Source organism: Pagrus pagrus (genome assembly GCF_965226575.1).
Source record: "Pagrus pagrus genome assembly, chromosome: 17".
Taxonomy (NCBI): domain Eukaryota; kingdom Metazoa; phylum Chordata; class Actinopteri; order Spariformes; family Sparidae; genus Pagrus; species Pagrus pagrus.
The window spans coordinates 10,863,653-10,879,835 of NC_140201.1; the positions used below are offsets into that span (position 1 = coordinate 10,863,653).

The 16,183-nt window shown below is 40.3% G+C and overlaps 1 long non-coding RNA gene across 1 annotated transcript; it reads left to right on the forward strand.

Moving 5' to 3' along the window:
• Positions 1–288: 288 nt before the first annotated feature.
• On the forward strand, positions 289–13,885 carry LOC311272349. The gene is made up of 4 exons (XR_014624553.1): positions 289–611; positions 2,268–2,323; positions 4,869–5,096; positions 12,156–13,885. It is a non-coding gene; the product is annotated as an uncharacterized lncRNA (long non-coding RNA).
• The last annotated feature ends 2,298 nt before the right edge of the window (positions 13,886–16,183 follow it).

The window sequence follows — 16,183 nt, forward strand, 5'->3', positions numbered from 1 at the left end:
TATTAGCTGTATAAAGTCACGCAGATGAAACGCACAGTGAGTACAAGCTCGTTTAGGACACTTGAGTGATGTTTGCTGGGTGAATGAATGATGGTGCCACCATGCACTTCTGCATGCGTCTGTTGGGGGGCGTGAGAGGCGCTGCCATAGGTCCTTATTATAATTACATCGGCCGTCTTGCATAATATCAAAAATCTCGGAGGGTGGGAACAGTGTTACCTCACTGACTCACAAGGGGGTGGGCCTTGGACGGCGTATATGATTTAGGACAAATGAGATGTTAAACCATTTGGAGACAAACGGTGGAGGAGATGTAGCCATCCAGGCGGACAGCCCCAACTCTCCTGTTTGGTGAGGGGAGGACCGGGGGCTGTGCATGTGGATGTGGAGGACAGCCCTGTGAGAAAAAAACCCGTTAGATTGAGAAAAAAAGAAAAAAAAAAAGGAAAAAATGGACGGTGCCGACGGGACGTCACGATGCGCCGTCGCCACAAAGCTCAATACGCCGCTCATGAACGCGCTCACTTGGCTCCCAGCATGCCGCACGTCCGGAGGGACCGCTGCCTACCAGGAGCTCAACCAAGCCCGCATCTGCATCTGAGGAGGACACAGTAAGAACCGTGTTTTGTATTATGAGTGATTTTGTGGCATTTTGAGTGCGAGTTTGGACAAAAAAAAAAAAAAGCTGCATGAGCGGCGCAGCAGAGGCGAGCTCAGGCGCGTTTAGGCTGCAACACACTGTATTATGTGTTTAAGCCCATTGTGGAACAAGTGTGGAGCTACAGCCAGCTAAATCCATCCTCCATGCTCCTCCAGTGAGGCTTTAGACCAGTTTAAGGTCTGTGTGGACGGTGCGCCGCGGCAGCAGCATCCGAGATAAAGGCTGAGCATCATCTGATGGCAGCAGAGCAGACGTGTAGTTTCACTTGTGGCTGCAGCCACTTTTGTCCAAGAGAGTTCATCCTGACGTGGTCAGATGTCAGCAGCATGAGCGCTGAGCTCAGTGGGCTGATCTCCTGCCTCTCCCAAGGCCTTTTGACTAGTTAAGTCATCTTAATTAGTAGATAAGAATGAGGATCTGCATTCCCCTTCTTTTCGCCTATTTAACCTACATTTTGACTCCAAGAAAACACTAATGACTTAGCTCTTATTTGAATTGAAGTTCTGCTTGTGTTTGGTGTCCACGAAGCAACGTGCAATTCAAATTTTAACCTTTTCTGTGATGCTGACCCGGAATCAGCCACATTCTCTGTTGTTACTCTCCCAAACATTACATAAGTCCACGTTGCACCATTTCCACCAGTTCGGCTCACAAACTGGACGGACAGTGAACACTAATTGTGGATTTTAATGAAGTGTAATTACAATCCTACATCGCCACAGGCCTGTTTTGGGGGGCTGTTGGGGAGCCACAGTGGCCTCGGGCAGTGCAGTGCAACCTTTCACAGCTCGGTGTTGTGTTGTGTTGTGCTCGGCCTGTTTCCTGTCAGCAGATTACGCACTGAAAAGGGAAAAGCATGTTTTTTTAAAAAAAAAGGAAAAGAAGCAAAGGTGATTATTTGTACATGAACCCAGCAGCGTACGGCTGCAGCCTGGGATTATACAGTACAGTAGCAGCATAGAGCTCTTACATAAGGCCTGCTTAATCTGTGTGAGTGGAGAGTCAGAGCTCCCTCTCATGCGTGTTTTATTTCTGTAGTGCTGAACATTTCCTGTGGCATTTGTGCTTAATTACAGTGAGTGTATTCGTGATTGAGGCGCCGAGCTGCAGCTGTTTAACTCACTCTACTTATGGACTTTTTTTTTGCAATAGAAAAACAGATTTCTTGTTATATTCTGCTTAATCACTGAGGCCCTGAACTCACCACTACAGGGTCCAGCCCGGATGACGCACAGGCGAAACTCATGTGCAAGTGAACATGACTGTGCATTCAGACTGAACAGGTGCACACAGGTGAAAATGTACACCCACCTCCGACTTGAACATTTTTCGTGCTTAAATTTGAAAAGGGGGCCGCTGTGAGTCTGCAGCAGCATCTCTGCTGCAGAGTCAGTGGAGCTGCAGGTGCTCAACCACACAAACTGGACTCGTTTGGGCTCTCTGTGACCTAGTGGGCAGATTTCCCACGCAGGGTGTTTTCCAGGGATTTTCCACACACACACACAGAAACACACAGATGTTTGTGCGTTATTCAGCCTCTCTCTTGGGACGTTGAGTGGACTTCTATTCAATCCCAAATTCACTTTTTCTTTATGTTTAATTGCAGAAACTTACACCTTGAAAGACCAAGAAATGAAGATGATGACTTCATCCAACCTCCAGGTGAATATGGACGCTCTTCTCACCTTTGGTCCGCCATGGTTTCGTGGATTATACCGACAGCTGCGCGCGATTTAAACAGGCTTACAGCTCTCAATGCAGGGAAAATTAGGAAAATCCATACAGTACAACATCCAACATCCTCTCTCTCACACACACAGACACACACACACTGAAAACCAAGGGTCCACGCAGCAGCAGCACGCTGTGTGGAACTAATTGATTACTCGTGGAAATCATTTTAAAATCCTTTCTGGATCCCTTTCTGTTCCGCTCACATTTTGCAGCATTTACAGCAGCCTTTTATGCTCCAGACAATCTATTAAAGCAGAACATTTTTCACCGTGTTGCTGCCAACTTACCTCCAACGAAAACTACAGAGAGTTGATACCTATGACGCCTTAATTTATCATTTCTCTGTATATTGTAGCGCGCGTCTTACATGGCTCCGTGATGTCTCGTCGTTAGCGGTGTCCAAATGCATCAGATGTTAATTAAGGAAAAGAAAAATGCAGTTTTCATTTAGTGTATTGAAGACAAGTTGTCTCATTACAGCCGCTCGCAGTGGAGTATTTGGTCTAATTCTGCCTTGAATCAACATAAAGGTCAAATTATATCAATTTAATAACATAAAATAAAAAGAAATGCAATAAAATGTCGCATTATAATAATAATTATTATATTTTTTATTGAATTTAAGAGAATAGTAGGGAAAGCAAAATATAAAAGCGTCTTAATATAAAACGATTATTACGTGACAGGTATCTGGTCCATTGCAACAGTTTCACGCGACACGAAAAATCAAGTCTGATTTTAGCATTTTTAGAAAGAATAAAAAACACACACACTCATTTTTGAAGCCACTTGAACACAACTTTATTTATCCTTGTAAGCTGCAGCAACACACACACACACACACACACACATAGTAGAGAGGAGAATAAGGAAAACATGTTAATGACAAACACAAAAACATCAAAAGGCTATAAGCTTAAAATAAATACAGTGTGAATGGTGAAACGTGTGTGTGAGTGTGTGTGTGTGTGTGTGTCACGGCCTGCGAGCGTAAAACAGCAAAGTGCCTCAACTAATGGATTTTATTTGGCGAAAATCCAAAGCCCGCGCGCAAGGAGAGCTTTGAGGAAGCAGCCGTGATGTAAAACACACAATGTAAAGCACGCAGCAGCTGCACGTTGTCCTGTAATATATTTACCTGTAAACAACCTGCAGCTCTTTAACCGTTTGTGAGAAGAAGTGGCCCATTTACACGATGCTGTAAGAAAGAAAGTCCTCTTCATAATGGCGTCTGTGTGTGTGTGTGTGTGTGTGCGTGCGTGCGTGCGCGTGTGTTAATTAGGCATCACACCTCGCTGCAAACGCACTAATTGAAAGCCAGCGATGCCTGTGACGTCACTCGCCTCTCTTATCACTCTCTCGCCAGACTCCGTTCAAAAAAATGGCACTTTAAGGGACAACTAAAACAGAGAAAAGCTTCTTTTACTGTATATATAATTTTAGACACACACACACACACACACACCAATTTAGTTGGTTGATAACGTATAAAAATATAATTGTGTATTTTGGAGATTATGTTCAAATATAGGTTAAATAAATACCTTAAATATTCAAAATAAACTAAAGTATCTTGCTGAAATATCTTCTAATACGTTAATCGAACATCCAGTAAAGTAAGCAGGGTCTGAAAATATTGCTCCATAATATAAATTAGATTAATATCCACAATTGTTGCCACAAATTTATAGATGAACTTACATAGATGCTATAATTTAATCAGTTTAACTGCAGTTTGGTGAAGATATGAGTCTCTTGGGCACTTACACATTCGTCCTTTTGAGCTAACGTGACAAGGTATGTTTCAATGTTTAGGGAATATTTAAGTTGAATGTGAATTATATTTGACTAATGCTCAGCAGTATTTGAACTTATTGCTTGCCTGTGCAGTTAAAATAAAAGCAGACTTGTCTTTAAAATAGACTGAATACCGTTTATATACCTTTATATAGCGCTTGAGTATTTACCTCTGCTGTAAAATCAATGCATGTGTTCAATTTTACGGGGATTTCCCATTTGCATTCAGCTCTAATATTTTCTTTATAGCAGTATTTGTGTAAATGATTCCCCTAAGTGCTATTTTATCCGCAGCTTCTGAAGCCCCCTCATAAAGATCTTTATTGTTGTTGTCTTTAGTTCACTGGATAGTCGGCTATAATGCTTTGTTTCGAATTCCTATAAGGACCCATTCACATTTCAGTCATATAAAAAAAAAAGACACTTAATAGCTTGGAAAATGTGTTTTCCCAGCAGTATCCCCTGTGAATCTTTAGTCATGCTTGTTTTTTCATCTCATTTCACTGAGGCGTTTTTAACGCCATGCGATAAATCATCTGCACTAACACTCCAGATTTATGGCTGTTAATGTCATTATTTCCACCTCTGGAATAATGTGAAAAAACACAGTGAATTAGCTTTGTTTGGGTGAATTAGCCCTTTAAGCATTTTCCCCTGTCATCATTTGTCCTCGCAGGTGTGTCCGACGTTGTGTGTTGAGAGCTGCGTCCGCAGGCCTGAGGGGTTGTCTGTTATCTTTGGTTATCTAGCTGTATGAGTGACGTACATTCTTCATAAAGCTAGATAACCGAAAGTAACAAGAATCCCATTACACGCCTGCGTGGAGGAAGAAAACTAAATAAAATGAACAAACGCCAGCAGGAGAGAGGAGTGGGCTCGGACGATGCCAGCCGATGACGTGAAGGTATGAAGCTGTGTTACATAAGGTGGGGAGGGGGCTCTCATAGAGGAGCTAATGAGCAGCAGGCAACACAGATAATCAAGCGCGTCTATTCTCACAAAACACATCAAATCTGCTTGTTGTACATGCAGTAATACTGTTGTAGTGAGGTTTAGTTTTGTGTGTGACTATTTCCTCACGCAGACTTATTCCAAATCAGTAGTATACAGGGTTGCAACGGTATGAAATTATAAGAAATATCATGGTTTTACAGTATTATGATGCACGTTGACACAGTTATTATCATTATCAGATACAACGACTCTTAAAAGATTGAACACTTTATCATAATTTTACAAAATATATCCCCATAGACATGAATCTTGAGGTAACAATTTCTGTGAAGCCCATGTCTAAAATGTGTTATATCACAATATTAACATACTTATAATGCATCTATAGCACCATATTATCATAGTTATAAGCACTCATGAATATTCATAATGCTTTGCAGCAAGTCATTATCACTCCAATGTCTGCGATGCATTATAGACATTTTATAATCCATTCATTGTATGTTAGTATACGTTATTTTTACAATGTTTTTGAAGCTTGACTAAAGCTTTTCTTTTTTCACTTTACTTAAATAATGACCACTCACAGTAACTTATAACCAGCTTGTAATGTTTAATATCTGCCTTGAACACGGGGATTTTATTACTCTACTGAAAGCATCTAACAGCCACTTACAGTAACTTAAAATGACATTATAATGCATTATACTAGCTATTATAATGTGTAACAACTATAAGAATGTTAATACACTATGATTCTTACAAAAATAGTGAGTGAACAGCATTTATAAAGTATTGATACTTGATCTTATAAGTCAAGTATAAAATGCTTTACAATGCGTTATGATTATGGTTGTAAGGCATTATAAATATGATTATACAGCACTATAGGTGCATTTTAACCACACTATGTTCATAATGTGTTATATAAACCAATTTAGACATGGGCTTCATAGAAAGTGTTGCCAAACTGTATAATGATTTAATGTATATATATTTTTTACAACACTTATGCAATACTGACGGGCAAATGTACACGGTACAGTTTTCATGTCACGGTATACCTTGAAAACCGGTGTATCACTGCAACATTAGTGGTACAGCACAAACTCTTACTCATAAGAGTATCACTGAAATGCAAAACGACGGACATAGCTGATAATAAAAAAGTACACCTGCTACCATTTTTGCATCAAAAAAAGTATTTTCATCTCCTGAAACACAGAGTATACAGTAGTGACCTTATCGTGTCTACATGGTAACAGATTTTGGAGACACTGTGTTGCCTCCACCTCTTTAAATGAAGTAAAACAGCCTTTCTCTCCATAAATTACTTCCCATTGTTTCACTAGTTTGGAATTAATCCTTAAGTATTCAGTCCAAACATCGAGCTTCAGGAGGAAATGCATCAAACTAACAAAAGTGCAATGAATCACTGGAGGGATGCAAAGCTGAAAGTTTTCCTGAAGAACATAAACGGCAGAACAAGCATTGCTGACTTCTACCCAGAAATTTGTTCCCAGGGTTTTTTAATCTGCTTAGACCAAAATTGGACATTTAAGGTTGTGTCAAGTGTGAGAAGGACAAAAAAAACTGGCAAGTGTGCGACTGACAAACATTTCTTCCATGTTCTTACGTGGCGAATCCCACCCATCGATAACTAGAAATTGTGAATTGATGCTCTGGTACTACTTTATACTCAGTAGAAGAGGATTACTCTCTGTGCCTCAGAGATTTACAGCCTTGAATCCGGTCTGTAATTTTTTAAGATTAGTGGCCTCTCCAACTGATCACAAATCAAATCAAATCAGGTTTCCTGCGAGGATGCTGACACTGATACAGACACCGATTTGTTTTTAAGATTTAAGACTTTCGCCCTGAAAATCCCAAACCTTTCCTTTTGTCATCCGCCTCTTTTCTCCCTTCCTCCCTCTCGTTTCTCAAGCGCACACAAACACATAACGCACACACGGGAATTTCTTTGTCTAATTGCACTTCGTTCTGGCCCTAATCTGATTCTAATTAGACTTTTTTTGTCTTTTCATTAATGCAAGATAATTGGCTAAATTTTGGTTTGAGCACAGTTTTCTTTCCCGATTCCTTTTTTTTAGGAGGGGAATCTGTTTGTTGTTGTTAGATGAGGTGTGAACTACACTCGGATGAAAAATGGAGCTGCCGCCTTTTACATTCAGACACCTGCTAAATGGAGGCAACTGTAACTCCACATACTGGCTATTTTTAAAAATGTGTACGTGTATTTCAGCCGATTAGATACCAAATTTAATAACCTGGCAAGAGAGCCCGCAGCCTCAAAATCACACAATCACCTCCTCTATTTTTGGTGAGTTTAAGGGTTTTGGATGATTCATAAAGGATGATAATGCAGGTGCTTCATGCAGAAGCTGTGGTGGTGAGAGAGGTGAATCAAAACAAAGAACACCTTGAGAGGCAATTAGCAGCACTTTGCCCTCATTGAGTGTCTCCCTCCAGTTGCTGCTCTTCTGCAGCTGATTTTGCTGCTTTTCCACACAGACTTTGTCACAAACAAGGCGGCAGTGTGGCGCCAGCAAGACGGCGAGGAAAAATGATGCGTGTCATTCCCTTGTAACTTTGTCGAGTATGAACACCTTCTAGGAACTTAAAATCTGCAAAATTAAGCTGCAAAATCTCCTCAAGGTGTATTCATCTGGAAAAAAATCACTTAACGTCTGTGAAAATAAGGCTGTGAGATTGTTTTTTTACACAGAATTGATCTTAAAACTTTTAAATACTGCTCCCTTTTCATGCGTCTGTTTATACAGTACCAACGCCCACAGCTTAATGAGATTTATCCAGCTCTTTATGTTTTTAAATCTTAATTTTGGCCGACAAAAAATAGTTTTTTTTCCGTTGATGTGCTCAGGCCAAAGTGTCACTACTTTCCCCTACATGCACACTTCCAAAACATCCTTCTTCCTTTTCTCTGCTTTTTCCCCTCATTCATTTAATTTTATTCTTTTCGTTTTTTCCCAGCTTGGATTCTCAGATGGCTGGTTCTGATTTGTATGCATTTGCATAATGAATGTCATTTGCATGCTCAGGGGCAGACCATACCATGAGAACGGCTGTGTTGGTTGTTTGTGTGTGTGTGTGTGTGTGTGTGTGTGTGTGTGTGTGTGTGTGTGTGTTCATGCATGGGCACATGTGTGTGTTTGTATGTGTGCGTCGTATATTAAGCACATGTAAATTACACGTTTTCTTTTAGTTGTTTTTTTTTACACAAACAGACCATCACAGGGTGTTGTGTTTCGCGCCCACACTGTATAAACACTTTGTTCTTCCTCTCTGACACGTGAGTGTGTGTGTGAGTGTTTCTTTGTGTGTCCATGTGTGGGAGAATTCCTCCTCTATGTGTGGCGCATGTAGGGCAGCAATCTGACGATCATGCCTCTTTCTGTCTCTCCGCCTCCCCCCCCCCACCCGTGTTGGTAACCGTTCAGCAATGTACCGACTAGAAGAATGAAAATAAGAATCTCCCTCCTCAATCCCATAATCCTCCTCTCCTCCGACCCCTCCCTTGCCAGTTTGTCCTCCTCTCCCACACGGCAAGTCACAGTCCTGCCACCATCTTAGGTGTTAAGACTGGCACAAAATGGCAGCTGAAAAAGGGGAATGTGGATAGCCAGCGCTGCACCTTCCCCCCACTTTATGTTGGCGCCCTCTATCCTTTCCGCGCCATTGGTTGCCTCAAGACAGTGTTAATTACTGCCAGTGTGTTAATTGTAGAGATCGCCCCAAGAGACATGCGGGGAAGGGATGAGATAGGAGGAAACCGTGGAGCCGGTGGCTTTTTCAGTGTCGGCAAGCTGGCATTTTTAAGGGCAGCTGCGGTTCCTGCGTCGCTTTCGTCGTGCCCGTAGTCCCTCTGCAGACGCCGTCAACGATCGACCATTTTGTGGATTTCCACACACGCTCTAAAAAAATTCCTTTTCGTCTGCTTGGTTTTCTGGGACGTTAATTAGATTATTCCAAGGGTTTTCGATTACAAAGAGTTGCTCTAACTGGCATTATTTCATGTGCATGTGGAGCATTCACACGATATTTACGCTGCAGGCGTGTACAGACAGCTTCGTTTGATGATGTGAAAAAATAAAAAAAAACACCTACACGCTCCCTGACACCCACAAGGAGCCGTAATTAGCAACACAGTGGTCTTCATAAATCTCTGCTTGTTAGCACATTTAGTTTTCTCACATGTGCAATAGAAGAAATGTTGCCTTATGGATAATTTAACACAGGATCATTAACTTTTACTGATTTCTGGATTGGAGGGATGTCTGAAGTTAGGGATGATCTAAAAAATCAAAAATCAGATAAACGTCTGGATGAAGGAAATATGTTGCAGAATAAATTGTTTATCAATAACCTGATTTCTGGATTGGATGATTGTCTAAAGTTTAAGGCTTTACTGGAAATAGCATTTAAATAACCTCCCTAATTTGTTGCTGTAGAAGGAAATCCTTGCATCTCCAACAGGTCAAACTTTTAGACCTTATTTTCAGCTTTACGATGTATTTTTGATGTTTCATGTCTGCTGTAAACATTTACATTTCAGGATTTAATTGTAAATAACGTAAATTAATATACAGTTAGTTCTCATTCTGTTGCTGTTGGACGAAAACCATCATGCCAACTTTTTTGGCCTTGCTTTGAGCTTTTCTGACACACACCGATTTAAAATGTTTTAAAGGGTTTTACAAGCCTGAGAAATGTCTTAACTTTTAGAGGAGCATGCAGTCCTTCAGCTGGTGTGAAAATATTAAGATTACCCTGATTTGGATTTAGGCGGTTTTTTTACAATATTTGAAAATCAGCCAACCACAGGGATTAGGTAGTGAGTGACTCCTCCACCTACGTGTTAAGGGAGGAAACAGTGTAGTGACTGAGAAAGGCTGGATGGAGGAAGGAGGAGCGGGGGCCAGACAGACGAGGAGAGGGGTCCCTGCGACAGTGAGATCTCAATAGTGAGAGGCCTTCTTTGTGTTTTCTGTGTGAGGTTTATTTTGGGGGGTGCAGGGGGCTCTAAGAAAGGAGGGGAAGAGGAGAGGGTGGGGATCCTATCCTGGGCCCTCAGACAAGCGGCACATTGTCCTCCCCAATGTGTGGCGGCACTTGTGGCATAACGCCATTATTTAGGCCAGTGGAGGGAACGGGGGTCTGGAGACCAGCTTAACCAAAACTCCAATTAGACCCGGATCGTCCTGATTAATGGACGAGGGAGATTGGTAAACAATGCCGGCCATTGTTAACATAACCCCCCCCCTCCTCTCTCACACACACGCACACACACACACACACACACACACATACAAACCCCTACCCCACTGGTTTCTTTCACACAGCAGACCCTCCATCCACACAGACACGCAAACACACACACACACACACACAATTTGTCCGTCATGCCAGTGCTCAAAGGCCTGCCATTAGCATGCTGCTCTTGTTTTTTAGTTTTCGCAACCTCAATGTAAAGTTTGTGTTGATCCTCACATGCAAATAGGCTTACATGTGAATTATTAATCCTCTTATACATAAATGTATTTAGTTTAATTGATTTTTCACCCAAAAATGTAAAGTTCATGGCGAAAAAGTTCACATTTTGCAAACAAAACAATTTAAACATTTCAAATTCTTAAAGATTTTGCTTATATATTTAACATTAACATAAAATATGAATGTAAATGTAACATTTTTACAAGTTGCACATGGAGTAAACTGAGGCGTCTTTCTTCAAAAGCAGTGGCGGGCGCTCATATGTTAATCCCGCACCATGCGATGCTCGGCTCTGCATTTCAATACGTCCTACTTTATTGTTTTTTTTAAGCATATGCGCTGAATAATTAGCCACCACATAGTCCAATCAGGGGCATGCCAATGTGAGGTTGCCATGGCGACCTCATCAGTTCTTACCCCCAGCCCCCACCCACCCCTCCACTACCACCATCACCACCACCTCCTCCTCCTCCTCCTCCTCCTCCTCCTCCTGCTGCTGCCTGGCTGCAAACAGGACGGAGAAAAATAAAGCGTGGGAAAAAACACTTTGGTGGCTCAGACAATGATAGTGCGGGTGAGGAGGGGGAGGAGGAGGAGGAGGAGGAGAGAGGAGGAGAAGGAGAGGAGATGTTGGTGATTGGGAGAGCAGCTTGTGTCTAGACTGGCACATACAGACATGGTTGTTTTGGAGGTTTTTGGGGATTGTTGTTGGTATATTTTATCCTGTGTGTCTCGGTTGTTTGTGCAGTTGAGAGTTTGTTCCTTCTGTTATTAGTGTGCCATCTATGGGCAGCGAATGGGAGCTTACAGTAAAGTGTTAAAAAAGGCCACTAGGAAGGCGAGTAACTAAATTTTGCCCCGTGGCTCAGTTCAAAGCCCCTTGAATGTTCAAGTCTGTGCACATGATCCTTTACTCAAAATCCAGCTGCAGTCCTTCCACAAATATAACATCTTTAGCCGCTTTGGTAACACTACGTAATAAATATCATTAATAAGTGGTAAATGTACAGTTAATTAAACTTAAATCAATAGTTTACAAACAATTAATTGCTTTATAAACCATCTATGGACAAGAATTAGGAAGCTTTGTCCAAAAAGGCTCATTCCCCCCCCCCCTAAGTTATATAGGGGATGTGTGTGATGTGTTGGGTAATTAATTGCATATGTAGATGCCGTTCTACGGAGGCTTATTTAACCGAGATGGTCCCCTGGGATCTATATCTTTTTAGTTGTCTCCGGTCCTATAATGTAAATGCAGTGAAGTTGAACACAGTAGAATCAGAGCAACTGGGGAATTGTTGGGATTTGAGCCAACTGGTTCACCAACATCATTTGAATAAATTATTAAAAATGCACAAACACACACACACACACACAGTCTTCTGCTCCACATACTGTACATGTATTATCAGTATCAGGACATCTTGTAGCTTATTAACAGGCTGTTTTTGACCTCTCCTCTGTCTCTTCTTTTAAGGTCTATGATCCGTCTGGAGTTGGGAATCACCTGATTTTTGCCCCTCAGCTCTTTGGAGTGCGAGTCCAGCACTGCGAGTCACACAGGACTACGTCGTTAACTGCTAATATACTGGCGGAAATTCACGTGTTCTTGGAAAGCAGCTGTCTCCAACAACCTGACAGTGGACAGAGTTGAAACTGTCAGTGGATACAGGAGTCAGTGTTTGCTGCTGTGACAGAACGTCACAATGACGAAGAAGCAAACCAGAAGACTTCGATACGAGCGGACAAACTGACATTTGGCCGTCACGAGGCTGAAACTGTGAGAGTAAAGGACTTCTAAGTGGATCCGTGTGTGTGAGTGTGTGAGAGTGTGAGTGTGTGTGTGTGTGGTACACTGTGTTCTTGGGAGCTGCTCTGCACAGCTGTTCAGGAAACATCTGCACTAGATTTTCATGTAGGTCAGAGATTAGATCACTCGATCTTGATCTCTCTCTCTCTCTCACACACACACACACACAACAAAATGTTAGATGTTGTTCCTGCAGCGTTTTTAATTATTAGTTTAGATCACTAGTTTAACAATTGATGCTCCTTATATATTAGATCTTAAATCGTTGATTTTTTAAATGTATTTTTCTCATGTTCATTTATTGTTTCTTCTCACTTATCTTTTAAATCCTAGCAAATTAGCGATTAAATGTGTGTATTTGTCTCATGTTAAACTTTAGACATTTCAGTTGAGTTGTTGACAATCTGCGTGACTGGATTACTTGAAAGATTTGAAATTATTTTTCTGGTGCAGTGTCAAAAATGTCCATTCATCAACTATGAATTTCATATCAATCCTTGACTGTTATTCAACACATAGCAGATTTTCCACAGTTCACCATCTCATGACTGTATATGAGAGTACACCTCTATTTAACGGTGGTATAACCTTTGTCAATACAGATGATTTACAGTATAAAATGCTAAATGATATGGTGGATTAAATAAGGTCTTGTAAATCTTATTCAAAAGCCACCAATTACTACATAACATGTTTTACTTTGTGTACAATACCTTAAAATTGGGCATAATTTCATTGCAACATGTAATCGTTTTTATTAAATTGTATTTTCATTTTTAGCGTATGTCTAATCAAGAGAGTTTTGTGCAATTATAACTACAATATATTAACTTTTTATCTATGCAAAAGAAATGAGTAATGAGTAAATGAGTTTTTGTTACGGTTGCACTATTTGTATGTTTGCACGTCAGCAGCTAAATGTACGGGTTGACTTTGTCTGAGAGAAATGTGGTGAATTTTGATGTTTTATGAATATGCATTATATGAGCAGAGGTGCAATGTGTGTGTTGTGCTGTTGTTAAAGAGTGTTTTTTTTATTTTATTTTTTATTTGACAGTCAGTCAGATACAAAAATCTGGATTTATTCCACAACCCCACATTTTATTCCACATTTTGTTTGTCGAATCAGTTCCTCTGACAGTTTATTATGAATACGTGAATGCACTGAATGAGTTTTGTTTTGATCTAATGTGGAGAACTTGCGAATATGTGCAATACTATTTTAGAGGGAATCATGTAACTGATTATATCATAATGCACTATGAGCTTCTGTTTCAGGAGTCGTATAAGCTTGATTTGCACATGAGCTGCTGTTAGTGTGCTCGATATTTGTTGTTCTATGCAACTGTTTCTTCTGCAGTTAATCAATAAAAGTACTAATGTTTACAATGAGACAATTACCGTCTATGTGTGGATTGCCTGTCAGTGTTTATGTGTTTAAAGTACTTTATCTTTAAAACAAATAGAACAAACAAATCATTATTTGACAAATTACATCCGTATTTACAAAACAGGGGGAAAAAATGTGTCCTAAACAATATATACTTATTTATTTAGTCTCCAAAACATGTAAATATTCACAAAAATGGAAAGAAATGATAGAAATAAAAGCCCAAGAGGCACAGAAAACAAACAGAAATGAAGAAACAAACAAAGAAACAATGGAGCTTTGTTTACAGAAAGAACGTAAAGGAAGTTCTTTACAGCGTGATGTGGATTAATTCCTTGCATGCTCTACTTCACGTTTTCTACTCTGAAAGATCAGGTCAGTTACACACATTCTCACAGAGCTGCTCGTGGCTCACTGCCTTGCTCGATGGCACACCAGTGACTGTTGTAAAGGCAATCTACTCTATTACTTCACTGCCCAGCTGTCCCCAGCAGGACTCACACTATACAAGTGACTCATTTTTTAAACTAGCGTTGTCAAAGAAGACGTATTTATGTTTCCAGTACTCAGACTTGTTAAAGATGACTTCCAGAGCTCTCCGTGTCCGGTTCTGTATGCACTATTTTAGTGTGTATTTTTATTATTGCTGTCTTATTTTCATATAATACACTGGGTGTACTTTACTTATAAGGTGCATATTTTCTACTTCTTTGTGTGTATTTGCCTTTCTTGTTATACGATGACTGGGAGACACACAAGAATTCCAGTGTAACTGTACCGACCTGTACCTGTGCAAATGGCAATAAAAATCTAATCTAATCTATATTTAATGATTAATGTGTGATATAACTTTGAGGAACTGCCTGAAAACTGAGTGTGAATTTTAAGATGGAGTTAACAAATGAACGAACTGCACGGTTAGTTAATTAAACGAAGAAAATTATATAGCTATTCTTAATCGATAAATTGTTGAAGTCATTTCTCAAGCAAAAATGACAAACATTTGCAGGTTAAATGTAATTTATGATTGATCCAAAATCCAAAGACTCTTAATTTACACTTTGTTTGACAAAAAACAATCTAAAGGCATCATTTTTTGCCTAATTTTTCGTATTTTTAAGGTCGTATTTCTTTTGTATCATTAAAATCTGAAGATTAATTGATGATGAGAATAATTGATAGTTGCAGGCCAATTTTTGGATAAAACTGTTCTGTAAGTGGTCAACGCTTGACCACTTATTGGGTTTAATTGCCTGTTTATGAATTCAGGATCACGACACAGATGTACAGCTGAACACTGAAAGTAAAATAACAGTACAGATGCAAGAAAAGTCTGGAGTTGGGAACACTCCAGTAGTGAACACAGAACATGATCCTCATCTACACGATCACTGATCAATGTTTACACGCGCTGTACACTTGCACAGGAGTCACATCTGGATGATGTGTTGCGTCTGGGACAGTGTGGCACAGCTGCTCGGAAGGAGATGCATGCAGGCCAGTGGATTCAGCTGCTGCACGCAGAGTCGGGAACATCTGGAGGGACGAGCTCCTCGTTCAGCTCACAAACACATTAGGGCCAAAGGTCTCATCGAGGAGAAAGGTTCGAGCTTTTGTTGCATGCATAATACCACAGATATGAATCACTCACTCTAAGTGGTTTCATTGAAGCAAATGTAATGCATAACTCTCCTTTAAATCGCTATACGGGGCAGAAATTAGGACGACAGGAGTGATTGAGCTTAATACAAATTTGATGTTTTAAAACGCATGTAAGAAGTTTGAATGTTGAATATTTTGATGATTGTTTTGTTCTTCATCAGGCTTCTTTTCATGTGTTGAAATACGAGGTCCTCCATCAGTGAAAGGGGCCCAAAACTAACACTTCAGAGCCTGTACTTTGTTACTTTTACTTGAGTCAAGAAGTCGAATCTGTCCTTCTACTTGAGTAAATAATGCGCGTACTTTTGCCACCTCTGAATGTCACCTAAAATCAAAACACGTTATAATTTTCTGTACCACAATAATGCTTTCACTGAGCCTGAATCTTATTTATTGTCAGTTTTCTGTTCTTATTTTGTAATCTGCTCTTCTTGTTTTTGTGTCTGCAGCCTGTTTTAAATAAAATAACGTGGCATTGCGGTCAAAGAGCGTGTACACTCAACTAACCTCCTGTACCCTGTGCAAATAACAGTTAAATAAATAAAAATGAACAATGTTGCACTGTCCATGTGGAAACTGGCAACAGATCTGATTAAAAAAAGACCTGGCAGACGTCCCAGTGTGAAAAACACACAGTGCTGGT